The sequence below is a fragment of the Typopeltis vanoorti genome, chromosome 15 (genome assembly GCF_054136105.1).
Source record: "Typopeltis vanoorti isolate ZY-2024b chromosome 15, IOZ_Tvanoo_1.0, whole genome shotgun sequence".
Classification (NCBI taxonomy): Eukaryota; Metazoa; Arthropoda; class Arachnida; order Uropygi; family Thelyphonidae; genus Typopeltis; species Typopeltis vanoorti.
In genome coordinates, this window is record NC_143563.1 from 66,722,543 (window position 1) to 66,749,908 (window position 27,366).

The following is a 27,366-nucleotide window of genomic DNA, read 5'->3' on the forward strand; positions in this document are numbered from 1 at the left end:
AATTCTTGTAATTTCCTCGTTTTGAATACCATCGTAGTAATTATTATAACTAATATTACTTGAGAAATCTAAACCGTATTTGTGGCAGTTTAGACTTGAAATTAAAAATAAATTAAACTAAAATTATCAGTTGATTTTTTTTTTAATCCCACAGTATTGTTAAGCCCCAACCGGCGAGTTTCAAATTACTTTAACATTTTTATTTTTAAAATATATTTAAAAAAGTAAGTGCTTCCTCCGCTAGATGGCAGAGAGGTGGCAGCTGATACATTGATCTGAAAGAAAACAAACAATTCAGTGTAATTTTCGTATAAATTTATTAAATATAGAACACAAAATTGCAATAGAAAACAATTATAGTATAAGAAATTTCACAAAATGAATATACCTACCTGCAACTGATTTGCCAAAGCTTATCCGTCATGTCATATAAATTTTGTGTACCTGAAGAAATCATTAAAAAAAAAAAAAAAAAGTGAATTCATTGGTTGGTAATTAAACAAGCTTATGTCCGTGGTTTACATGGTTTATTTTTGTTTTTATTATATCGACGGGGAATTTTAAACAGGCGATTTTTCGTGAAATACTTCATCCACTCAGGTTATGGGAACGGGGAGAAAATATTTCAGTGACTAACCACGTGATACAATTATGTATCATCCATCATCCACTAGATGGCAGCGTCTCCTTCGTAATTACAATGTGGCCTATGGATGTCCTCCAATTATCCATATCTAGGGGAAAATGTTTAGGCTATAGAAAAGAGCTTCTGATACTATAAAATAAAGACACACACACACACACACACACACACACACACACACACACACACACAAATATAATGCATATATAAATTTTAATAAGGTATAATGCAAGTATAACTCATTCGAAATTTTTATGACTTTTTTAATTTAAATTTTATTTTGAAGTTTTGAATTATTTTATTCATTTATTTATGTTTGCTTTAGTTCTGAAATGTATATATTTGAAATACTTGTTGAGTTAACGCAATAAACTATAATGAGAGGCCAAAATATTACGCATCTCCACCAAAATTTCTGGCCTGATTGGACATCTCATATCTCGACGTGGGCATGGATATTTGTGAATGTCTTCAGATGAAAGATGAATTTCATTACCCGGTATGAAAATCATCACCCTGTTTATTGGAAGTCTGAAGTGAATTGAAGAAAATGAAAAAAAAAAAAAATGAAGTAAACTTCGGCCATATTGCTGAAAATAGCCGATCGATGCGAGAACATATAAAAGTTCGACACGTATAAAGTTCAACAGATGTGCTACGATTGGAGAAACGACTGCATAGTACAATATGAGACTGAGAGGGGGAGTTGTATCGGAATGCAACATGCATAAAACATTGTCCTGTATTGAAATATAACAATAGACAACCATTGAAGATGCTCCCACTTTCAACAAAAACAATCAGCTATGGCTAAGATGGAAGAAAGAATATCAGCACAAGACACAGAAGACTGAAGAAAGGCCGCATGAAGAGATGGTTACTGTTATTTCTTGCTGACGAAAGAACATGAATATTGCGATAAAAACACAAAGCCATTGGTACTTAGTCATAACAGGTCACATGCTTTCCTCGCACTGTCTATCCTAACTGGTAGAAAAAAGATCTGCTTGATGATGATCTGCATATAATGGACTACACGTGTGACGTGCATGTTTTCCTGTTAGATGTCCATTATATGCAGGACACTTCTCAACAGGAAAAGATGCCATATCACATGGGTAGTCCAAAAATGGTTTACAATAGCTTAGAAACTTTAACTTAATGAAACGACTCCACATATTACAAGATTTTAATCTCATTGAGCGTTTTTGGAATATGATGAAATGAAATGCTTTTAAGATGCACACACAGCTAGCAAATCTGCTGAAACTACACGAAGATCCGCGGATGGTTCTCAAAGCTCGGGGAGTGAGTGAATCTCTGTTCTGAGAACGGAGCCTCTATTTTTAAGGGTCAGCTGTTTAGCTATCAGTTGGATATCTGTAATTGAGTGATCACGCAGTGTACATTCTCGTGCAGTTTAACCAATTTGTGAATTAACCACTTTTGAGTGTTTGACATAAATTAATAACTCACAGTTTTCCATTTTTAAATCCAAATTCATAATTAACCAATCGGATCGTCTCTAGTAAACGATTTCTTTTAGAGCAATAAAATGATAATGCTTCTTTCCTGACAAATTCGTACTGCATTTATTAAAAACTTCAATTCTAAAAAAAAAAAATAAAATAAATAAAAAAGAGAGAGAGAGAGAGAGAAAGGGGGAGGGAAGGTAGCTTATTCAAGAAGAAATCCACTATAATGATACACGCCACTCGCTTTAAAGTTTGAAAATCAGATTACGGAATAGACTCCAGGTGGAAGTTATCTTTTGGAGTTGGTATCAATGAGCTAATGAAATTAATAGGCTTCAAAGATGGGGGAATATTAAACTTCTTGCTCTCTAAAATGTCTTAAATGAACATGGTGGCTATTCTGTGTGTTTTCTTTTCTAATAGAGAATGAAGAAAAACGGTTGGTAATCTTCAATATTGTTTGGGGGTTGAGATTGATTGTTTCTTTGATTATAGAAATTTCTTTTTGAAGTATATCAACAATCGGGTCTAACAGAACACGAGATTACTAATACTATCCACAGGATCCTACGGAACGACACTACCTTACTACATAGATTTTCCCATAAATTCGAGCGTGTCTTGAAAGAAATTTCCGAAGGTCAAAATCTCAACCGTAACGATGGATACTCCATGCCAAAGATATAGAAATTATTAAAATGTTTACTTATACAGGAATTTTCATTTATCGCGCGCGCGCGCGCGCGCACACACACACACACACACACACACACACACACACACACACACACACACACACACACACACACACACACACACACACACACACACACACACACACACACACACTTCATTTGATCCTAACAAGTTTCGATTTATCACCTGGCTGTCTCGCGACTGCATACAAAGAATCGAAATATTTGTAGTTAATCTTAATTAAATATTTTTAAACTGTGTCTACGTGCAATCTTATTAGGATAATCAATTAACGCACGGTTATCCCTTAATCAACGTGCAAGCACTCGTTCATCTGTACACCCCATATACAGAGAGTACCTACCACAGTCAACCAAGCAGTAGGGAAGAGGTCGCGTATTAAAGTTAGGACTCCTAAGGTGAATTGTTGAAAAAAAAAAAAAAAAAGGCGAGGCGAACGAAGAAATGAATTAGACTTCTACAACCTCTTGTGTTTGATATCATCACAAAACAATTTCTAACAATAATAGAAAAATAAGAAATAAATAAAAAAAAACATCAGTATTAAATTAAATTGAAAAGTATATCTTATTTTAGATTTAATCTTTATTAGCACTTTTTTTAAATCTTTTTTTTTTTTTTTAAGGTTGTCTATCATTGCGGAGAAGCAATCACAAGCTCAAAGAAAAGTTGTGGACGCTTGCAACATTGCTACATTCTATGCTACAAATGAAGCTGTTCTTTTGTTTTTTTGATTTCGGATAAAAATAAAGTGGAAAGTATAGTTGAACAATTAAGCAATAGTGTTAGCAAAGCAACCTGAGAATTTTATTCTTTCTTTCTTTATTATTTATTTATTTTATTTTATTTTTTATTTTTTTGAGCCTACTTCATTTATCAGTAGTACGAGTATATCACTGAGGCCTCCCGCGATGATTTTAATAATAATAATAATAATAATAATAATAATAATAATAATAATAATAATAATAATAATAATAATAAATGGTTCACTTTAAAAAAAAAATTATTGGGATCTATACGCTTCATTTCCATAGGCCTCGTGGACGACCAGTCACCTGTCCTTTTGACCCTTCATTGATGGAAGGAAAAGAAGCAAGTATAATCAATGTAATTAAAATTATACGTTTTCAAAATAGTGAATTTTAGTAAAGGTTCCTGTCTCAAATACCATCAAAATCTGTGTCAAGGTCCTGCTACTAGTCACAGATGGACAGACAAACATGACCCCATACGATTATCTTTCGTATTTTTATACTGTATAAAGTCCATAGAATAACTGCACAGTCTGTTTCAATTGTTAACCTCGCGATGCTACACCCGCGATTAGGGCCGCATTTATACTTTTTGAGGCCCTAGGCGCAACATCATAATGAGGCCCCAAAACAACAAGTCTATTTCAGTTAATCAAATTCATACGTTTTTTTTAAGTTTATTCAAAATAAAAGTCGACATTCCCATAATAAATCATTTTAATAAACTAAAAATAACACAACATTGGTATACATATATTTGCATTAAAAAAAAATTAAATTAAAAAAAAAAAAATAATTAAAAAAATAAAAAAAAAAATATATATATATATATATATATATATATCAGTTCGAATTTAAATTAAAAAATAAAAATAATAACTAAAAGTTTTTTTTTCTGGCTTTGGTTTTAGCAAATATATCTATGTCATCAGAATTAATCGAGTCCATTACAATGCATAATAACGACAGGTCATTTGTTTTATTTTGGTGCAAGTTGCTTCTGAAATAATTTTTTATTCGTTTCAACACTGAAAATGAGCGTTCAGCACTTGCATTTGAAATAGGCATCGTCAAAAATATTTTTAAAATATTTTGTACGTTCGGAAAAGTAGACCTTAACCCATCGTTTATAAATTTGTGCATATTTTTAATTGAAGAGTTTTCTTCCTTTATCATTATTAAAAATTGCTAAACTTCATCAGTAAATTTTTCTGGATCAATATCAGTCCCATAAGTTTGTAAAATTTTATCATTACTAGTCTTGCACTTGATCTATATCTTTCTTCAAAAAAATGTCAAACATATCTGTCTAAATAGCTTTTTGCTCTTTCATTAATTTCCAAAATTAACTTATCGCAAAGACATTAAAAGTATTAACAATGAAATTTTCTTTCCCATGTAATAAAATCTCGTCGTTAGATTGGGAAATTTTGTGAGACATTTTTTTCGTTTTTTCCCTCTTTCCTTCTCATCTTTAAAGTTTGTCTCATCTGCTAATAAATTCGCTTCTTCATTTAAAGCAGCAAAACTATTTCTTATATCTAAAATAAAACCAACTAAAGACTGTAACAAATTATTAGCTAAAAACAAATCCACATCGGGATCTTGTAGAGATTTACTAGCAACATTTATTCGTTGCAAAATTCTGTCCCACACAACTGTTAAAATTGCTGTTTCCGAATTGTCAAAATGATCAGCCAATGATGAGCTCGAATTTAGAAATAAGTTTTTCATGAGGAGCAATGGATACTTGAAGTAATGCCTTTTTAATTTGTTTATATCCACGATTTCAAAGAAATACATTTGTCAACTCTTGTACACCACCTCGTTCCACTTAATCTTTTAACTGTTAAAGATTGTTTTGTTTTCTTTTCTAAATGTTTAAGGAGTATACTCCATCTACTTTTTTGAAGATGAAAAGTAATTATATACGTTTTGAATAATGTATTTGTTCAATGTATAAGCAAATGTATTTCTTGTTCTTCCAGGCAGATGTTAACAGACGTTAGCCCCCTATGCTCCATAGTCGATAGCATATAGTCCCACGTATAAACTGGCCCAACAGTACCATTAATCTGTTTGTAGATTTTTCTTCCCAATGTAAAGTAACCTGCATACATAGTAAATTTGAATAATTCAAAAATATCAGGGGAAAATTTAGACTTGATCAAATCCAGAGTGTCTATAAGTGGTACATCTATGCAGGTTATTTTGCATGGGGAGGAAAAATCTACAAACAGATTAATGGTACTGCTATGGGTCCCCCCTACCACCTCCCCCCTCTTAGCAAACGTTTACATGGAACACTTCGAAAACAAAGTATTTACCACAACTACATACAAGCCACTAGATTAGTTACGCTATGTAGATGATGTGTTTGCCATTTGGCGCCATGGGCTAGATACATTGGATGCATTTGTCACCTACCTAAACAGCCAACATCCCAAAATCCACTTCACAGTAGAAAAAGAATCGAATAACTGTTTACCATTTCTTGACACATTAGTCATCCGCCTTTCAGATGGATCACTATATTTTTCCATTTACAGAAAGCCTACACACACACAGGAAGATACCTACATAAACAATCACATCATCATCCAGTCCAAGAGTATGGCATTTTAAAAACACTTACACACAAAGCCAGAGCCATTTGTTCTAGCGATGCAGCACTGACCACTCAAATATCTGTGCCATACGTTCTTAGCCAACGGCTACAATCCCTACAGAACAGATAAAATACTACACAGCCCCATTACTCCTCCCTCCTCTAATACACAGGAACACAACATGACCATTTCTATTCCCTATGTCAGAGGTACATCGGAAAAGATAGCCAAAGTATTGATGAAACATGGCCTTCGCACCACTTTCAAACCGCATGTAAAACTAGCAACTCTGATCTGCTCACCTAAGGATAAACTTCACCCTTTGGCACACCCAGGAGTGTATGAAGTTCCTTGTGACTGTGACTTGGCCTACTATGGACAAACAGGAAGATCAGTTAACATCCGCCTAGAAGAACATAAAAAATACATTCACTACTATTACTATGACAAGTCAGGACTGGCAGACCCCGCTTTAGACACTCCTTCACATGGAATTAGATGGAAGAAAACGAATGTGCTATTTAGGAGTTGTTACAGATCTGAAAGATTATTTTTTGAGTAAGCAATGGCTTTGAAGAATTCTCCTAACCTGAACAACAATGGTTGCATTAATTTGCCAAAAAATTGGGAGTCTGTCATCCTAAGAGCAACTCCCACATAGCTGTAATGATTTTTTAACATTAGAGAGCGCCATAAATAGGACTTGAGATCTTTGGTACACTGCAATTTTATTGTTTTACTTACTCACTGTTGCGTGTACAAGTGCGTTGTGCTCTGATGATGCTGATTTGAAATTCAGAGAATAAGCAGTTAATAAAGCATCTTTTTATTAAATTGTTTTGGTGTTGTTAATACTGTTAAAAACTTAAGTTATGAATAACCGTCAACACCTAAGCTTATCTGTTAAATTGCCTAGGTGTAGTGCAGAATACATCAAGAATGTCTTGTTTCGTTTTCCATTGTTGATTACAGACATCCTAACACAGAAATACTGACATATCTTTTACATGCTGATATAACAGTTATATCAAAATGATTTCTTAATTTATAGTGATCAGTTTCATTTTTATTATCGAAAAATTATAAATAATTTGATACAATTATCTTGAAAAAAAAAAAAAAAAGATTTGAATTATTTAAAAGAAAAGGCGCATATGTATTACATAATCATTTATGTTTTTTTGGGGTGGAGAGAGGGTTATAGACCTATTACTTTCTGCTGGAGTAATAGTCCGTAAGCTAACGAAAATTATTGAGAAAGTGAGAAACGAACATGTCCACTAAAAAGTCCTTAACAATAGCCGAATGAACACAGAAATTTATTTATTTTATTATTATATTTTTCACCTTTCTGATTGCTTTACAGATGTTCAAAACAGTTTATTCTGATATTGCTTTTGTAGCATGTAACTGTTTTTTAAACATTATTTTCTCCAATATTACATAATTTAATGATTTATACTTATCAGGAAATAATATATGTGTGTGTGGTGATAATTTTGGGAGTGGGGAGTTTGCCATTAAAGGCGAATTAATTCTGTTATGAAAATTTTGGAAATAAAATTTCATTTTGACGCATGCACCTATACATGTGAAAGATAAACTGTAGGGGAAATATCGCTACTTCAAAACTGCCGCATAATATCGAAATTAGCCGAAAATATGTACATAACAGTTGACTTCATAACTGCCATTTATTTCGATTTGTAATCGGTGATTAGGGGAAACCAAGAAAGTTGAAATGCAAAAACCTACAGATTGCGTTATAAAAATTATGCATTACATAATATGATTCAAGATTTACGTATGATTCTCTATAAAGCAAAATTTAAAAGTGCCAACCTTCGCGCAATCTGTGAACTAACCTTCGAACTAAGATTATGAATAAAAAAGAAAACTTAATTTGGAACAGATGGAGGCTATATTCATTTCTAGATTCGGATTTTCATGAATTTATAAAATAACTGTTGGACATAAATAATTATCTTCAATCAAGTTCTTGGAGAATTTTAAAATGTATTGGCGATTAAAATAATTAGCAAAAAAATTGATAGTGACATTGATCTTCTAGAGTGACACAATATGAAGTGAAGAAAGTATGAAAGGATTCTTATTTTGTAGTGCATTAAAAACTATAATTATACGATAAAAACAAGCAGTAAAAAATTAATATAACTCATAGGTATTTAGTCTGATATAACTTAGATTCCGGTTACCGAGTAAACGGCAAGCAACTGCGTTTCTTGCTGAAGGCAACTGAACGCAGCTACTAGGTATGCCAGGTAATCTAGTTAAGTGCTCTTTTCAGCGTGAAGGATTATTGCCCCTTCTAATGGACATGATGGTCAAACTGCACTTCTTATCCATGTTCTTGTTGAAAGAACATGGATAAGATTATTATCCAGGTTTGCTGGACGTGTATATACGTCCAGCAAAGAAATGGTATGCGTACATACATGAATTTTATGGAATACAGAGTTCCTGTTAGTTTTATATTCTAAGGAAAGAACAATGTATTTCAAATGGAAGCGGGAAGCCTCACAAATTTTTCAGCGGCCTCTAGTTTTTATATTATGAATTTAATATTTAAAAATAAGTATTTTATTTTGTAACTATAACTACGCTGTTTTTTTTTTATTGTTCTTTGTGAGGAGTAAGGTTTTAAAATGTGGCCCCCATAGAGAGTGAGGCCCCCCAGCTTGCGCCTCATGCGCCTAATGGTAAATGGTCAATACTGACTGACTGAGCTACGAAGGCTCTTGTACTAGTTGAAGTACATGCTAAAAGAATTAAGCTCAGGTTCAACGGTTCCAATATTTTGTCTGTCACAGAGACATCACCTGGGATACAGTCTGAGAACTGTAATGACTCACACAAACAATACCAAAAATAAGTGGAAGATATTAGACTGTAAACCCAAAGTCACAAGAGGGGCGTTCTCTGTGGGAACTGACAGGCAGGCAGCCTTGGATGTTAGGTGGGAGATCTAAGAATTACTATTTCCCAAATCTTAGGAAATTTCGTACAACTATATTTACTAAGATTTGGTTGGCTTTTTAAATCTTCTGATTATTCGAAAGTATATTTACTGAGGTGAAGTATTTTCCATTTGACTGTGTGCAAGGTGTCAAAAGAATGGTCAGTTAGACCTAACTGCCTGACCATAACTGTAGCAGCGGATATATTTCTTGTGTTCTTCAAGACAGATGTTGGCAGATCTTCCAGTTTGGTCATATTAAGACATTGAAAGAACAAATAATCTTGTATACACCTGGAACTGAGATATGGAGAGCTATCGTTTAGGATAATGGATAGGGGCAGCAAGATTCAAATAAGGTTCAAAAACAGTACAAAGATTATATTTCTTTGAAGTTCTAACTATTTTTACTGAGGGACCCCAGATATAGGGATTACTAATAATAGCATTATTGTAATCTGCATGTAGGGATCTGAGATGTAAGGAGGTAAAAATACTGTATTCTGTTAATTTTATCGGTACTCTAGCAAATGGTTCCAAAAACTTGTATTTTTACAACCCTGTTCCACCACCACCTGTTCTACCGAGAAGGCATATAGGTAAATATGCCTACCTTCGTAGGTGATTTTGTAAACTGATTTTGTAAATTGTGGGAGAGCTTACACAATTTAGACATATTCCTTCTCTTCACCAACGAGCAAACCCCCCCCCCACAGTCATTAAAGTGGCTAGAAAAGACAGACTATTGTTGTTTTCTTTTCTATGGATTCTGCGGGGGGGGGGGTGCTCGTTGGTGAAGAGGAGGAATATGTCTAAATTGTGTAAGCTCTCCAAATGTGTTCTCTATTTAACCACACGGCCAGATGGAGCAATATCAAGAACATTTTACCTCCGAAATATTCCCTATAGAAACTGGCTAGGTGTTCTCTATTTTTTATATACTACATCTTCCCAAGTAAAGTAACCAACATGGATAGTAAAACTGAAGATAGCCATGTCTAGTGAAACCATTTTAAGTAAAATTGAGGTGTCAGAAATGGGAGATATTAATGAATAAAGAAGTGATATAGAAACTAACCCTGATATCAATACTGCTTAAAACTAAATTCTAGATTGAAAATGAGTGGAATTTTTTGTAGAAAATTTAAGTATGGTCAGTTAGGAGGATTAAGGAGGTAGCTAGCTGTTTGGATAGTTTAAAGATGGGAAAGTTAGTAGCACCCACTGTTGGAACGAGAAGGGTTATTGGGTTAGGAATTTTGGATAATCCATATACACAGGGCGGAGAAAAAAATCAAAATTTTGAGTTTTTTAGTTAATTCAAGGAGCGATGAGATAACATTGTGATATTCATGCTGGTGAAGTAACCAGGCTACAAAAACGGAAGTGAAATCACTGCTTTCTTGGCTACACCTTTTAACTGAAAAATTAAAAAAAAAGATAAAGAGTATCAAATTACTTGTCCTTTTCCTGTGATTGATAACCTACTTAAAACGCATCAAGAATCTTCAGCGTATAATTTTAATTATATCAAATTTCAATCAGGAACTTAATCTTCAACTTCCTCTTTGAAAAATTTGTGACCTGTTATTCGATAAAGTTTATGTTATGATCTATTCAACAAGATCATAACATAGCATTATATACATTTCGGTGTGTCTTTTCTGAAAAGAAGAAGGAAATTAACACGGAGATGAAATGAGTCTTTTTATTTTTATTATTATTATTATTTTTGGCTATTAAATTTTCGCCTCCACCTTTGTACGAGATTAGCTAACATACCTACAACTGAAAAGCCTTATTATTCAACTAATTTCAGTTAGGTCAATCAATGAGAAACAGAATCTTCAAATTAATCTTTAGAAAATTAATTTGAAGATTCTGTTCATTTAATGAACAAAACTTCGAGAAGTTTTGTTCATTAAACTAAAATAAATATCAATACTGTTTCTTGCGATACTGAAAGGCTATATTCAGCAACATAATCTTCAACTTCCACAGATAAGTTTTTCTTTATGGAGTAAATCACGTGGATGTTCAAATATGTTGACAATGTATTTCAGTAAACCTCAAACTGCAGTCATGATTTAATGAACTCAGAAACAATTCAAAAATAAGTTTGTAACGCTTTAAGAAAAGCGTTCTGTTTAAAAGAATTATCCAATTTAAGAACCCTTCAAGTGTTACTATTTCAGATCCGACTAATCATTCGAAACCTGTGTGGGTAAATATTATGACAAACATTATCACATTCTACTATAATAATCTCACAAAAATACTGTCGATTATATAAAAAAAAAAACAGTCGATAATCTTAACGAGTAATTCATTTGCTTCATAGTATTTTATTATTTTAAATACAGCTTTGCAGATCCTTCCATGCTCCGGACTCACACTTTGAGAATCCTCTGAATATTAAAGTATTTAATACAGAAGACTTCTGAATTATTTTTTTCGACAAAGTACATCATTTATCTTGCAACGAAAAATGTAAGTCATATCACATTTTGATGTAAAATGTGATACGACCACAGTCGAATTATATTTGGATGGAAATTTCAGTACTCAGTATTGATTACATTTTTGTTACAATAAGTATATTTAATATACATATAATATTAAAATAATCATCGTGAACTTATTAATTACTATTTAATATTATAAATATAGAACAAAAACAAATAGGTAATTACGTTCACAGTTTTTCAATGCCAGCAAAGGTTGGTCGATTGGTAGAGCCTTTGCTACTAATGGCTCACGCAAAAAGTTAAGCAAGTTTGAGCGCGGTTAGTAGTTGGAAGGGACTCAATCGGTCGATGCTGTTGGCACACTCTCCCTCGATGAGTCTTTGGACTCCCTGAAGGTGTCACATAATAATAATTATTATTAATTCAAAATTGTTGTTATTCGAGATAAACTGCAAGAACAAAAATAAATATCTAAAGATTTGAAACACAGATTAAAGTGGAAGGAGGAAAAAAAGAAAAAGAAGAGAGGAGAAACTCATGAGGAAGTAAAGACGAAATAAAATAAGCAAAATGTAATAATGGTGTGATAAATAGAAAGAGTAAATTTATTAAGTGATATTGGCAATCAATACGTTTAACCAACAATGAAAGTCATGTGACGGGCCATCAATGGCAAAGACAGACAGGTCATAAATTAGGAAATAAAGTAATGATGAAATAGTATATAATTTCACTGACTTTGAAGCTAGAATATGCTTTAATGAAAAGACCAGGATTATCATATTATCCTATTTATGTTATTTCGTACTTTTTTGTGGGTAGAATGTTCACTTTGTTTATTGTGATTTCTATGTTTTATGTGGTGCCGATGCGATCTGTGTGTGAGTAAAGCGTGAGCAGAGAAGCCATCTACTCTTCGAAAACCATGGACCAACTTACTATATTTGAACACAACACCACATCTCAAACGCTTCTGTTATCGTAGCTTATTTTAGCAATCAAGTTACCGTTGCAGTTCATTGTGTAAAGGTTTCACACACGTACAGCCGAAGGGAAAACCTGGTCACAATGTCACCACTCTACGAGCAAGGCCAACCGTACAATACCCTTCATTACACCGTCCTGGGATAATCTCTTAACCCGAAGAACGAGGTAAGAAGTGCAAGGACACAAAAGAAGGGGTGCAGCCGCATATATCACAGCTTCCTGCTGCGTTTCGTGCATTAGGAGATGATCCAGCTACACCTGGACGGCCAATCCTTCTTTGCGGTTCAATGTGATTTAGACACTTTCCTTTTTCTTCATTTTGTGCTAATCGTGAATACCGAAATGGCTGATGAAGCATTGCACCAGTTTTATATATAAAATTTTATATATAAACCAAACAAATTGCATAAATTGAAACTTTTTGTATTATAGAAGTTAAACCACGTTATACATTTCAAAAATACTTTTGGTTTGCACAGCACAAAATTATTGTAATTGCTATATACATTTGTTTATATCAGAGGTAACGAGAATTAATCTGTGCTATAATTCTATAAATTTGTCTATCAAAATAGACAACCTTATTTCTGCTATGCTAATTATGTTCTAAAATTTTGGCTTTTCGCATTTTTAAGCTTCCCAATTATTGGTGTTATATGCCATTTGAGATTCTGAATTTAAAAACCAATTTAAAAAAATAAAAATAATATTGTAGTGCTTTTTTTTGGGGATGGCTTGCTGGCACCTTTATATTAACAGGAACTCGTGACATACGAATGCGGTATGTTTAGAAATTTGTAATATTCGGTCAGTCTTTATACATTTACATGTTTACCTAGTATGCAAATAATCTTAGTAATTTAATAAAATGTACAATATTTGCACTTAGTTTATTGTAGCCTCTTGTGATGAGTTGTCCAATTCATAAAGCAGCAACTTTGACGAATTACACTTACTCATGTGTAATTCTTCAAGATAATGGAATTAATAAAAATAATAAAAAAATTGAACCTAAGACTAGTTAAACAATGAAAATTACTGCCCTGCAAACTACGCGTATCATACACTAGCCATGGACAACCCGAGGACCAGATGGTGGATAGCGAAGAGATTTGTAAAGAAAAATTCCATTATTTAGATTATTTTAAAACAAAAATTGGCAGAAAGGAGTGTTATGTATAAGTATACGCGCGTTAACAATAAAAGTGTTTTTATATTAAAATAAATAAATATCCTTATACTCATCACGCTAAGCTAGAGAAGCTTGTGGTGCGATGAGAGTAGGTAGCACGAGCGGCACAGATGATCCGTAATAACAGTGCGGCGTGTGCAAGGTGCCTCTTATATGATTAGTTCAGCTCGGCGTGCTCCAGATCGCAGTCATGTTAGTAGCATGAATGCATGTCTGTGAATAACACATAAATACATATTTAGTTGTCCTTTCAAACTAGAGGACAATTCTATAAAAGCTTATAGAAATGTCCTTCATAGAATATCCACAGAAAACAAGGATTCCAAATAGCGTGTGTGTGTGTGTGTGTGTGTGTGTGTGTGTGTGTGTGTGTGTGTGTGTGTGTGCGTGCGCGCGCGTCAGATTGCCCTAATACTTGTGATTTTGCTAATATACCGACCGAAGAAACTTATACTATCGACGCTGTTTACCGAGAAGTATTTTAGTATTTTTAACAGCAACTTTCCCTTCATTTTACGTCTGTTATAGTCTAGTCTTTTAATAGTTAATTTTAACTTTACATACCTGGCACCGTTTCAGATTAGATAAAAGCTTCGGCCTTTGACTACTACATGACGAAAAAGTAGTTCAGAATACAAGAAAGTAAGGCTAATCATTTATTCATTCTTGTAGTTCATTCTTTACACTAGGAGGCGTTATATGTTCGATTCACTGCATGACACGAAGCCTAATCAAAAAGTATCGTGAGTATCTATGAAAATCAAAATGGACTTTATCGGAATTGGGTTCACAGTGATGACTGGATATTTTTTTAAAAAAAATAGATCTCGTAAACAGATCTGATATGATGCAAACAGGTAGGTAAAAGAACAAGGGTTTTATGTTAAGAATAATGATTAACCAAACAAGATAATTTAAAAGTTGATATTTATCACAGCTTTTAAATGATTGTGTTTGCTTAGCAGTATATATTGGCGCCTCCGTAACTCAGCCTGTTTATGTCTATGTCCCATCTAGCACGCAAAGAACCTTTATCACGGCTTTTCAACTGAAAGTGAGTTAGACGATCTCAAACGAAGGTGAGCTTCCAGAAACTCTGGTTTTTCATCTCTCAAAAAAGGCAAACCGGTCCCTTGAACACACACTTATCTATAAGCATGAAATACTCACCCTTAGGGGTTGCAGCAGAGGAGTGGCATACCGGCTGCATTAAAATGCCGTGACCCTTAATCAGTGGACTTTACCGGTAAGGTCCTACGGGACGAAGAAGGTGAAAAGAAGGAAAGAAGCACTGTATATTATAGAGCATTAGAGGGTAATAATAACCTTCAAATAAGTATCACATACTGAGTCATTGGGAGATTATTCTGCATACTTTATAACCAGGGAGTCTTGCTATTATTCCAATTTAGGAGTGGTAACAACAAGGTCAAATTCTTTCTTATACCATTCATTAGTGTATATAAACTAAAAGCGTGCTAAAATCTTTTCAATATATTTACACAAATGCAAATCAAGATTCGCAAACTACGTAAAGAATGATTACAATAAAAGGGGGTTTTGTTCATTTCAGAACGAAGTGAGATATATTGTTCAGAATATAAGTAACAGACCCACAAAATATACAGAAAGCATGCGGAAAATGGTCAGTTACTTTCAGATGAAAGTTATACGAAAATAAACAATTTTGGCCGATTAGTAACAGAGCAACTTAGGGTTTTTGGATGAAGAGTTCTATATGAGTCCATTGTTACAATAACTAGCTGAAAATGGCAAAGGAAGTGAAAACTATGAAAGGGTGAGTAGTATTTGTTTCAATGTGTTTCAATATTTGTTTCGAAAATTAATAACAGAAGTACAACATTGAAGCAGCAGGAATTTCATTTTTTTTTTAATGGAACCCAGGGAAACAGCGTGCTAATCGCCATATCGGAAATTGAAGACAAATTAAACATAATTTAAAAAGTTTTGTAATATCTAACAGACGTTTTAGAAGTTATACGTTTCGTAGACGAGTCTACCAGAGAATTTTTTCCTGTCCTCAATAACGCTATCGTGTATTTTTTTCACAGCGCTAAGGGTTAGATAATCGGGTAATCCAGCTTTAGAAACTAAAGATGATACTTTCTCAAGCTAATGTACGCTTCCAATAAGCAGGATGATGGTCTCATTGGGCAATAAAAATCATCTACCGTTCTCTGACCTGAAGAGGAAGCGTTATCCCACATGGTCAACCAAATCGGCGATGAACGATCTAAAATACGGTTTTTTTTTCTTCTTCAAGCGTTATTCTTTGAGACAAATTTGTCTTTTCAATATCTTGGAATAAATACTGTTTCATTGATTTTAAAAAACATCCATTGCGACATGTCTTGTCTAGTCTGCACAGTCACAAGTTCGACGAAAAAGAAAAAAAAATCTTCAGGATAAAAAAGAACGTTTTGGATGCGAGAAGACGTATCCGACACACGAGAAGACTAGGGAACATACTGAAGAAAGAATAGTCGAAAATACCAGACTCGTATTATCGCAGAGTTATTATCTCCTTAGAATTCAACATTGTTCTAAGGAGAATGAAAGATCTAGCTTCAAATTTGATCTAGGACGCGAAGAATCGTTTAAGGACTTTTCAACTGAAGGGGAATTAGCATTTCCAGTCTCATACGGAAGTAGCAAAGTGCTTCTTATTGAAAACTGATTTTTTTCTTTCAAAACAGACCGACCGACCGGAGAACACATGCAATTTAAACACAGCACACTGGCCTCATAGGTTTAGTTGTTTCGGCCGTATGTGATTTAGATTTCGTCAAAAAGATAGTACTATCACAATATTTCTATCAACACAATGTATACAGCGCAAACTCTTGTTTGCCTCTTTCATAAATAGAGCTTTTTTTTTTTTTTTTTAATATCTACTTCATAATTTTGCGAATTCGCAAGTCTACTTCTTACACATACCACAGATATTTATAAAATCGTGTCAAAGAAGATTTTGCATTTCGTCAGTCAGCAGAAGAAAATAAACACAGTAATGGAAGTCATAGTTTGGTATGTACCGCTCTACAAAAACGACTAAAAATTTGAATTCAAATAACCATCATCCACAATCGACCAATTGCATTTACCTTAATAACAGTTAATGTATTAGTTCAAAACATCATTAATCAAATATTATCATTAGTATGTTGTTCATAACGCATGAAGTAAATATCGACTTATATATAAGTAAATGTATAAGTAATGCATGTATAAATAAGAAACTGACCTGACTGATTGTCTTCTCTTGGTCTGGGTATCATCATTGATGCACAGTTCGAACCAGGGTTATGGTCAAGTTTTTTTTTTCTTCTTTTTCTTTCTTTCAGGACAGGTGGAAAGAAAGAGCTGAATAAGCCTTAGATGACAAGCCTTTCGTCTAAAGATAATGGAAGACAACATACGACGCTTTCTAAAGATATGACTGATTACAAAGTTATTTTTTAAATTCAATGGTGCTAAATTTAGAAGAAGAAATAAATCAAACGCCAAACAGCAAAGTATCAAGTTCCTAGATAAAGTATTAATAATTCTATTTCCAGTCGTAGATTGGCGTTGCATTTATAAGCTAAGCAAAATGGCTTTTTAAGAAAACCAATCCCTTAGCTCCCAAGGTGTCTTGAAATTACCCGACTAGCCTTATTCTTGTGGCTATGTCAGGAGATGTGTTTGCATTCCACCACTAAGATGATATAATGACCTGAAAGACAACATTTGCAAACTCATCACAACAGTGAAATGTAGATATCTTACGTACATCTGGAAGGAGTTCAAATGCAAGCTGGATATTTGCCGTGTCATTAGAAGTGCACATATAGAATATCTTCGTAACTTGTACGCTAGGAATAAATGCTTGTTTCCACAATGTTATTTGATTGTTCGCTATTCTTAAAAATAGCTTAGTAATATAAGCATCGAATTCGTTCGTCTTTATATGAAACATTATGTGCCAAGGAAGGTTACTAAAGATGGTGTGTTAGCTAAGGGAAAAAAAAAAATTTTTTTTCTTGGAATTTCAATTAAAATGTTTGGTCTATGACGTCATGTGCTTTTTTTTTTTTCATTATTAGTTTGTGTTAATATAATAAGCGATCGGGAAAATATGGTATCAATATTTGGATGTATTCTAATTGAAAATTGCAGTACTAGTATAATTTATTAATGATCTTAAATAAAATGATTATGATCTTTAATAAAAAGGCGTATAAGTTCTGATATTTATTAGTATTGTTCTTACAACAACAATAATAATAAATTTATGAAACTTACAGTACTTGTAACAATGAATTATAGTAATACGTGATTAATATCAACTTAATCACGCACTGCTATAATACTGTAATACTGTACATTATTATTTGGATTATTAGGACATATACATTCCTCAGATTCGTTATTATTACACTACCACCAATAACAATAATAAATCTAAGGAACTTATGTTCTTTTATTAAAATCTCTTACCTTTTGATTACTGAAGGTGAGAATCTAATGCCAATTCACAAGCAAGAAAACACCAATCTTGTGTTTTATTGGTTAAATTTTGTACTGGATAAGGATAATAACAGAATTTTTGGAATTTTTAAGGATTTAAGGCGACAGCTTAACATCTCAAACAAATCAATAAAGATATATATATATACTGACTTAGATCCGAGAACTAGAAATAATAATTTAATTAAATTTATTCAAAACGCAACATGTTTCATCGGATTGTCCGGCTTCTTCAGGCGTGGGAACAAAGAAAGCAAATAAAAAACACTATAAGAAACATCGTATCACTATAAAACGACTATTATAAAATTCAGTTAGCTTTGAACTGTAGCTGCAGTCCGTGGTGAAGTTCTATTGTTGGGTATCTGCATGCGTCTGACTTCACGAGTGTGCCAATATCGGATAGCAGAGCTGAAAGAGTCCGGTAGATTATAACTAAAGTTATTATTTATATGATGAGGGTCCATAACAATTTCCTTAGACTCGACTATGGGGCGCTCCACCTCGTCACGGCATATATGAGGATTTGAAGTTGTTGTTCAGTTTATCTCATGTTGACGGCCTTCATCATTTGTGTTTACTGAAAACAGTACATGGCTTGACAGGGAACTTGCTCTAGTTCTTTTGTAGGTAATGTCCCTCTGGTGTTCTTCCAGACGTAGGAGGATGGATTTTTCAGTTTGGCCATAGTATTGTTTCCCGCAGTCACACGTGATTTTGTACACTCCTGGGAATTGTAGATGGTTGTGAGCTTGTTTGTATTTGCTTAAAATCGATCTTAGTTTAGGAAGAGTAGAGAAACAGGTTTTTATGTTGAACTTTCGTAAAATTCTTCTTAGTTTCGTGGAGAGCCAGCTGATGTATGGTAAGGATGTATGGTACTCTTCCTAAACTAAGATCGATTTTAAGCAAATACAAACAAGCTCACAACCATCTACAATTCCCAGGAGTGTACAAAATCACGTGTGACTGCGGGAAACAATACTATGGCCAAACTAAAAAATCCATCCTCCTACGTCTGGAAGAACACCAGCGGGACATTACCTACAAAAGAACTAGAGCAAGTGCCCTGTCAAGCCATGTACTGTTTTCAGTAAACACAAATGATGAAGGCCGTCAACATGAGATAAACTGGACAACTTCAAACCTTCATATATGCCGTGACGAGGTGGAGCGCCGCATAGTCCAGTCTAAGGAAATTGTTATGGACCCTCATCATATAAATAATAACCTTAGTTATAATCTACCGGACTTTTTCAGCTCTGCTATCCGATATTGGCACACTCGTGAAGGCAGACGCACGCGCAGATGCCCAACAACAGAACTTCAACACGGACTGTAGCTACTACAGTTCAAAGCTAACTGAATTTTTATAATAGTCGCCTGAAGAAGTCGGACAATCTGATGAAACACGTTGCGTTTTGAATAAATTTAATTGTTATTTCTAGTTCTCGGATCTAAGTCAGTATATAAGGACAAGCTTACTGTCAAAGAAATAGTGCTAATATTTTCTCTTATTGACGGCGCTCCGATCGAAATCAGTCGACTTCAAAGCTAATCTTAAGACAAGAAAGGCCTTTATAAGATTTTAAAAAATAAATCAGATCTTACATTGAAAAAGAAGTGTTTACCTCCTAAAAACTCTGATTATATTCTTCTGAAATAGACAAACCACCCAGAGAACACATATTAGTAGGCAATAAAATACGAGATAGTATTACTGCTGTGTTATTACCAAAATCAGATTTATAAGAAGACAAATGATTGGGACAAAATCTACTAGCCATGGTGGAGTGTCTTTGTGGAGCACTGTGTTATACTCGTATATGGACATCCGATACTGGAATTCTTTACGCATTGGTGAGGCTGGGAAAAAGTTTGTGATAATGAAGAGGTAATGAAAACTAATAGATAGATTCAATTTTTAAAATTAGTACGCAATCTCTCTCTCTCTCTTTCTCTCACACGCACACACACACAACTGTAATATACGTGTCTATGTTGTATGTGCATGTGTGTGAGTATGCGTTTGCGCGAAGCAGGAGCTTTAAATACCCCTTTAAACACGAGTATCTAAGGTAGAGAAAAGACAAGAATGTTAAATGTACTTTGTGTTCTACGAAATCAAGTTCCAAGGACAGTTACACTTTGACCACTGATGGGGGCGGAGTTAGTTTCATTAATTCTGACTTCACTCTTTAAATTATCGTCAGATACTGGGTCTCCTCCCTTCCCTCCCTCGTGTTCACTTATAGAAAACTAAAGAGCCATTCCTCCACCTCTTTCTGAGAACGGTTTCCTGTCTGCAAAACCGGATCAAAAGTTTACCGTTCAAAAGTCAAGAAGACAGAGCACCCCAAGGAGCTGACATTGCAACGTAGTAGGGGGCATTACTTACTTCCGGCATGCCATACCAATAAGGGGGGGGATAAAGGGAGTCATGTCCGTCAGTGTTGTTAAGGAAAAAATTGGAGGAAAGTACAAAAGTAATGTTTGAAAAAAAAAAAAAAAACACCACAGAATAGAATGTAAGATATGAATCATTCCCTTTAGCGACGATTGAATACTTTTCAGGTGATCCGGATGCTTATTTAATTAGGAAAAGAATGTTTCATCCCTAACAAGAACTGTTCTGATGTACAAGTTAATATATTTTACTAATGGTTTTGTTTCAAAGCATATTCAAATTGGCAGCGTCATGTCATGATTGGAATGGCACGAGATGCTAATGTAATGACAACAGTGAGTTATTGTATAACCAGATTAAAGTGGCTAGATCTGTGAAGTTATTTCTGAAAATAATTAAACTTATGGAGAAAATTTATGGATCACAATACGAACATGTTTACGGAATATTGTAATTAATGAACAGAATATTTCTACATGTAACGTCAGTGAAATATGATGGATTGTAAAAAGATGGAGTGTTAATGAGCCTGAAAAAAAAAATTTTTTTTTTTTTCCCAGTAGGAAATATAGTATTCTGTTAATGTAAACTGTAATAAATATCACACTATTACAGCGATTTTTTTAACTACAGACATGGCTACTAATCTCGCTAGCAACGTTCTAAACGTTTATTATTATTTTTTTATTCATTTGAATGAAGTCAACTTTATATGAAAACAATTATATTGTTCAATACACAAAAAGTAATCGCAACACTATTTAATCATAAGTGCGAAGTATCAATACGTAAGAAGTCTGAAGGTCAGTTTTTTACCATACGTCGTGAAGTGCACGCCCATCATAGGACAAGTTACCCTTTATCGCATGATGCAACAGGTTTAAATCATTTGAATTTAGTTAATTCAAACTGTTTATCTGAACTAGCACTGACTATAACATTGTAGAAATTATCATCTTTAATGATGTTTATGGTTTTTCGTCACTAGCTTTTAGACAGCCCCTCTCCCTTAAGTGGCCTTAACTGCTTTCTAATGTCCCTGAGCTCTTTGAAACTCCCCCGCATTGTGGGTTTACCTGTATGACAACGACTTTATTGATAATTAAGGCCATTTAGAGCAAGTCGAGAGGAGTGGTTGCCTTGTACCTGGGGGAGAGAATCCCCATGCTCCAATTGATTTAAATCATAACATCAACTGTACGAGTCTTGCTGCCGGCGTGCTTCCTCGGGCCTCGCAAAATCTGAACAATTCCCAAATTTTTATAACTTACGGGAGTCGTAAGGTATAAAAGTTTGGGAATTGCTGTTACAGCCACATTGCTAAGAGAACGGAAAATTACTGGACCAAAGGCAATCAGAAACACGCTTCCAAAAAAGGAAATATTATTGTTGCTTATGATCAAACTACCTTCACCAAAGCCATGTAACTGTTCTGATGTAAAGCAATGGATCCTACAGCAAAGTGGGAAATGCGTCAAGTTACAATGTATGTATTATTATTTTCTTAAAGGAACAAAACTAACGGTTAGATGTGGAGTTCTCTAATGAATTGGTCTCAGTTAATTAGCTGTGGTGCAGGAAAACCGTAAAACCTACGACATCTATCTTTATATTCTAGGCGATTGTGCTTTATTTTTACTAATATATATATTTTTTAAATTTTTATATCTTGTTTTTAATAAATGGGCTTTATTTGACATATTTGGGATGCATCCAAAACCTCACTAAGAATTCTTGGTGATATAGAGAAGAGGGCTTAATAGGTGACCTCTTTCGCACAGTACAATCCCCAACTCTAAGAAACATATCAATAAATTACTTCTTCTCCTTATTCACTTACCCATACATAGTACTGTTGTGTTATAGGTCTTGTGACCTTTCATGTGTGACATCGTTATATTAAAAAAAAAGAAGTACAAGACAATGGTGCGATCAACCTGCTTTAGCCTGCTCAAGGCCGTATTGAGCAGGCTAAGGCAGATTGTGTCTTGCCAATGAAGTGGAAGGACAAGAAAATCCTGAAACTACACAGGAAATCTTGTCGAGGACTGTATCCCAGGACTACTGACATGATTCAGGTTCTTAATGGTCAAGCTAATATTAAATTTGATTTTCTTCAGATCACGGTTTCTTTTCTCTCAGTGCTCCCATATACGTGGAAGGTAGTGTACACATCAATGGATAGAAACTGAAATATTCTTTCAGAATATTCCAAGTTTATTTGCTTTCTCTACAGAAAAATTCCATCGGTCATTTGCTACCATTGTAGCCCTCTGGCGGCGATTTTCAAGAGATTATTATTAATAATAATCATTAATAATAATCATACACGACACTTCAGAGAGGCCCAGGAATCACTGCGAGAGGCCGCTCTCTACACAACACTACGCGATCCGTCTGCACTATATCATCTACTATAAACCGTATTTTTGTCTGGTAAGTGCGTGTGTTCTCTGACTGATTTGACAGTATGCGGGATGAAACATTCGCGTTGTCGGAAAAAAAGCCTTGTTACCTCTGTATGCGAGTGGCTAACTTACTTTCAACTGAAAAACTATAATGATTTTTTTCGTAACGAACTCGGATCTTTTCCACGCGAAGGGCACAAGTCTCGTCGTTCTTCCGACTGCTACGCAAATACCAAATATAAATTTCAGGACGATTAACATAACTATGAAAGACTGACGGTGTTATTATTGACACAAAAAAGAGTCATCCATAAAATCTGTACAGGATGAAGATGTTTAAGGAGTATCATTCAACAGCCAAAAAAAAAAAAAAAAAAAAGCACAACTTTGGGAACGTTGTTAGAGAGAGAAAGAAAGAGAAAGCTGCTGCAGAATTGCTTGATATTGAAAACGTAGAACATGTGAAAATTTTCGGTACAAAAGTGCAATGGATATGACCAGTTTAATGTCCATATGTCCAGACAAGGGCAGCACTATTGTCTAGAATCTTGAGCAAAAATAAGTTGGCGCCTTTTTTTGCAATTAAAATTTTGTGAATCAGTACCTTTCTTAATTTGGCACCTAGGGCAACCTCTCCGCTTACCCAAGCGTGGCGCCAGTCCCGTGTCTCTAGTACTTATATTCTGCAAATGAAGAAGAAAAATCGAAAGCTTAGTGTTAAAGAAGTCGTGCCTGCAACTTTTCTGTCATGGAAGAAAAATGATTCTAGTTGATTGGTAGTTCTTGTTTATGCGAGCTTGTCTGAAAACTGAAATATTAAATAAAAAAATAAGTGCGCCATCTCTTGGCAACAAAGAATTCTATTGTTAGCAAACTGTCCATGCAAGAGTAACAAGGTTATCCATCCAAGGCTAAAGATTATTAATTGTTTAAGTATTAAATAGGTGATATATGTTCCTGGAAAAAAAATTATATATTAATGTAGTTTAATATTTTCCCAATTTCCAGAATATCCAGTTAACGCATTCTGCAGTGACTCCAACTGCACTGTCCAAATTTGGTGCTGATCTGAAATGTCTGCACGGTTTCCCGAGGGGTGGGGAGTCATACGTCTGAAAACTGATAACATAATTACTGTATAATAATAGGATTACTGATAACATGATTACTGAGATAAATTCTCATGAGTTTGTTATGGTTAATCATAGGAAACCTCCCCAAAGCATATATAACATACTCGCCTTTTGGCCAAAGTCGCCTAAAAGTAATTCTGAACAATCTCCCTCACCAGAACCAATTATTAAAACTGCGCTATCATCTTCTCAAAGATAACCACCTCAATGTGGAGTTTATTCGTTTTATTCATATAAAGCGCGTATTCATACAAAATTGAAAACTTCTGAGTGATTCTAATCGACTGAAAGTGTACAGGAACTCCAATTTGAGGCACCGATTTGTCACAGAAAACATACAAAGTTATTCAGAAGGCTGCACCCTTAGTTATGTATAAAACAGGTAAAACCTCGCTTCTTCGAAGCACTCTTTTCCGAATTCCATATCTGATGGACTGCTATAAAACACAAATGATACCGGTCCGACAAATACAAGTAAGTATTGCCTTGATTCCCCCTTCGCGTAAAAAGTGGAATCGCCTAGATGATGCGCTCCATAACGCAATCATCGAGAGTTGAGAGCATCCTTGAAAGCAGTTTAGAAAGCTAGTGACAGACAGTGAACAACCATGCTATTCCTTCCACTAGTAAGACTCCCACATACTCCTAAATTAAAATGACACAACCGCACACTCATGTCCAATGCGATCTACCATTGCTGCTTTCTTAGCATTAATCATCAATTAAAGCCCGTATTTTGATAAAAGGAATGCAATAAAATGTATGTGTGTGGGGGTAGAAGCTATCTCATACTACAGTCTGTTCATTACTTATTTTTTGAATGTTGGGTTTTGCTCGATCTCATATTTGAAACTTAAAATTCATTTGTGAATTAAAGAGCTGATATTCTTATATAATTGGTGGTTGCATCGGGTTACTCCAGTAATACCAGAATCGGCAAAGGTAATTATGATATGTATATTTCTTTTGTAAGACAAAAGAGACTTGACATACTTGAACAAACACGCAACAGTATCCTAAAAAAGTGGGTTAAGTGGATATTTTCCTAAATGGAAATCTACCCAATTACATTATGTCTTATATCTGATATTTTAAACAGGCAATAGTAATGTTTTTATCACAGCTGTGCTCATTATCTGAAAAATCTTATATTAAGTAGTACGGGTTTCATTTACTTAGAGAGAGAGAGAGAGCTAACTGGTCCTTTTGTTGGTTGTATCGTTACAATAAACCTGATTATAAAAATGCAAAAATCATAAACACTTTCTTGACTGAATACAAATAGTTAAAGTACTTAGGAAATATTCTTAAAAGACTCTAGTACAAGCAATCTCTGAAAATAAAAATAATTAAAGTTATTTAAATAATAATAATGACAAGCATTCAATTCTCTATTTAAATATCGGATTCCCTCTCTCAGACTACAGTTTAATCTGTGCATTTGATTTTTTAGTGCATTATTTTGACATAATGAAACTAAACAAACAAATCTAATAGTCGCCTGACCCTAAAATATTATGTAATACCAATGCAAAAGAAACGTGACGTTATGACATTATACAGAATGTAGTTGTCGTTAACTTGTGACATTAGTCTGTTCATAAAAATCAAGGCGACAACCAGACGTATTCTCAAACACAGTGGACGATATTTATTGCTTTCTTTTACACTCTATCTGGTTGTCTGGTATGCTTGGGAATTCGAATAACTTAAAGAGAAATTCTTCAGTCTCGACAGTTGCATTCTTTAATTACACTATGGTTCAATGACCTGATTGTTACCAATGGAACGTCCTTGCTCAATCTATCTGGCCCTTCGTAAAAAATGTAGTTGGTTTAGGAAGTGGAGTAAGCCATATATAGGCGATGGCTGTACTGTTCAATTGCTTAGAAAGGCGACTTCACAATGTTTTAGGCGTCCTTGAGTGTAGGGTCTGTACTCTGCAATTTTAACGTATGCAAAATGAAGTTTAGGCTTATACTAAGTGGTTTTGCAGGTTGTGACGTCACTGACAATCAAAGACAACTCTATAATGACGCATGTTTCTAAACTGCTATACGATTTCAGTTTGAAAAGTCAACTAAGAATAGCATAAATGCCATTTAAAGCAAACAAATAAAAACGATAAAAAATAAAGCCTTATTAGCGTGCAGAGTATTTTTTTGTTGTTGTTGTTTGTTGCGCATAAATGCTATGTAATGTCACTGCTCTTATCAACGGGGGGGGGGTGTCTTCGTGGTGTAGTCGTCAGGAACAATGTATTTGCCCTTCTGGGTTTGAATTCCATCTGATATAAGCGTGAAATCATAAGAAGTTTGCAACTAAAGATAAATTAACCGATTTAATATGGAGGTAGCAAGGTTTTGGCTCTCAAAAACTTGTTTTTCAAACCGCAAAAGAGACAAACCATCTGGAGAACACACAGCCAAACTCATTAATGAAAACCAGTTATCACATGTTCTCATTATTCTGAGTAGAGCAAAGAAAACGTCAGTCGGAACAAGTACAGAGTAATAATAATAATAACAATAAAGAATAATAAGTTACACGATCTTAAAATACTAACTGATACATCGACTTAAACGGAATTGCAGGTGAAAAGATGTGAATGTTTAGAATAGTTTATTTGATAAAGATTATCCTGACCTTGGAGTATTTTTAAGATAGATAAGTTTTACATTCTAACGGCTATGGAATGAATTCATTTTTTTCACTTTTTTGTTCTGCCTATTGGATATTGCATTTCCACTGCAATCCACGGCTCACTGCTTTGCAGATAAAACTCGTCTACCGTCTGTCAGTCAGTGCTTTTTGTACATTGAAGAACGGTAGCTTCCGTGATGAAATGAGCACGATACGTAAAAAATATTCGTTTGGTCACGCAATCTTGTGATAAGGAGGAGCAGTTTAAGTGTACTGCCATGGCAGATGTATCGACAAACCGCATCTGGTGTACTGCATCTGCCTTAAAGATCCTGAATAGTGATTGTCTTGGAAGCAACTACCACAAAGAAAAAAAAATAAATAAAATCGGCCTTAACGATAAACGGATAAAGAAATTATCA

The 27,366-nt window shown here is 34.3% G+C and overlaps 1 long non-coding RNA gene across 1 annotated transcript in view; it reads right to left on the reverse strand.

Moving 5' to 3' along the window:
• Nucleotides 1-522: 522 nt before the first annotated feature.
• Nucleotides 523-27,366, reverse strand: part of LOC150098839 (uncharacterized) — a 36,012-nt gene continuing 9,168 nt past the window's right edge. Inside the window, exons 2-3 of the long non-coding RNA XR_016549467.1 lie at nt 17,089-17,238; nt 523-734 (exon numbers count right to left, since the gene is read on the reverse strand). This is a non-coding gene — a long non-coding RNA (uncharacterized LOC150098839). The remainder of the gene's footprint in view (nt 735-17,088; nt 17,239-27,366) is intronic.